The following is a 2,205-nucleotide window of genomic DNA, read 5'->3' on the forward strand; positions in this document are numbered from 1 at the left end:
TTACGAGCACAAGAGTTCAGCGAGCCACCAAAGGACCGCCCTGCGGATTTACTATTGGTTCTGCAACGTAGGGAGTTTTTTTAAACTCTGAAACTGTATCCGCCCATCTAAACACAAAATCAGGGAGAAAGTCATCAGTCTTTAGTTAAGCAAAGCGTCTAAAGACTGACTTGTGAGTCTATGTCATGCCCATCATGCCTCTTTTGCTTCCAGGATGCTGGCATGCTGTCTATAATGACACACTGGGGCAGAATGATGCCGCCATCATATGGTTCTCTGTAAAAATGCAAAGGGGGTGTAAAGAAGGGACTTTGTAGCAGCTGTATTGTGCAATTTCTGTATAAAAAGGACTATTGTTGGTTATTTATTATTATTGTTTGGTCGCTAGGTTGTTTAATTGTGTGACTCATCTGCTCCTTTTGTTGTTGAGGGGGTGAATGTGTTAGGTTTGGCTCTGAGTGCATCTTCAAATCCACTGCAAAACAACTACTTGCTAATGACTTCAGGGAAAACTGTAGATGCTTTTATTGGTTATATCTAATGTTGTGTGTGCGCAGACATAAACAAATGCCTCAAAGGGACAACACCAGATTCTCTTTCCTCATAAAGAGCCTCTTATTAAAAAGAGATCTTCCTGCATATCAGGCATATCAATAGCTGGAGTCCCAGGGGCCTGTTTAGCTCTAATTTACTCATCAAAAACACCAGAGTGTCTCTCAATAATCTCCGCAGTCCATTGGTTGTTTTGGGGTGGAGTCCCCTGTCAGAAAGCATGCCCTGGAATGTTAAACACTAATTCACCTCTGAGCTGTGGAGGTGGATAAAGTGATTGTTCTATCTGGGAGCTGATTAAAACAGCTCTGGCCCTGTTTCTCCCCTCTGCGCTCACCTCTGACGTCCACCACATTCATTTCTGTATTCATGAGCGGATGAGAAAGCGCAGGCAGAGCGGCTGCCGTATTACAGATAATAAGGCCAGCGGGCACCACGTTCGCTGCCACAGGTTTCCCCCTGCCCCGGCTCATTCAATTACTTCACAAGAGTCCTCTGAGGCACAGCTGCACTATGGGGGTGAAGAGGAGTAAATTGAGGTACATTCATGTAGACACACACACACACACACACACAAGCCTGCACACACCTCACAGACACAAAGAAGTGGAGGACTCACACACACACTGTAGCAGGAGAAACCAGCATATAAAGAATTTTACTGACAGGCATTTGGCCTAGCACTCAATACATTTCTCACACAACAAAAAACGCTCCATCCTGTGTTGCTCACTGGTTCCTTGAAGATCGTAATGATATTGATAATGACTCCATGTAAGGAAAAATGAAATCAGAGCTATTGCTCATAGACTCCATATATGAGGTCACCATTATCTTGATGAAAGTGTAGACAGCAGCTGTATCATCTAGGAGCATGAACGATGGACTCTGGCAGACCTAATGGGCCATATCCTTTATCTATTGACACATGGAGCTACAGAGCGGTCATCTTTCTCATTGCCTTAACTCTTACCCAGCTTATCTCACGTATTCATACATAAGATACATTAGACCCATGAAGTTATTTCTGTTAAATACATAATCGTCCAGTTTCCTGAATTAACATTCATAGTATTATATTTGAAACACTCTCTACATGTTGAAGTTCATCTCTGGAGAAGACTGGTTGCTGTCCATGGTACTGAACTCCTGCCCTTGAGTTTACAGTGGCAGCTGCCTTTTAGTGCCTCGGGCTCTGTAAAACACACAGGGCCAGTGGGAAATAAAAGTTGGTGCCCTGTTAGTGGCTTTAAATGCCTGAGTAATAAGATTCTGTCCTTTGTACACTCAGATGAGGGGTGATGTGCCCTTGAAATGGGTTTGTTTTAACATGATGTTGTGTCACTAAGGCTTTGTTTCATTTAGAAAATTAACAGAATAGTTTCCCATTTGGAGAAATGTGCTTATTTTCTTTCTTGCCCGGAGTTACAGAATAAAATACAGCCACTTTCAAGTCTTAGTTTAGCTTGTTTTGACACTTAAGTGTTTGCATGGATTAAATGAATCAAGTATAACAACCAAATAAGTGAGTTTGGGAGGTGCTAGGAGGCAGATTTTACCTTTGGACAGAGCAAAGCTAGCAGTTTCCATCTGCTTCCACTGTGTATGATGAGCTAAGCTAACTTGCTGCTGGCTCCAGGAACATATTTACTA

Source organism: Epinephelus moara, chromosome 14 (genome assembly GCF_006386435.1).
Source record: "Epinephelus moara isolate mb chromosome 14, YSFRI_EMoa_1.0, whole genome shotgun sequence".
NCBI classification, from domain to species: Eukaryota; Metazoa; Chordata; class Actinopteri; order Perciformes; family Serranidae; genus Epinephelus; species Epinephelus moara.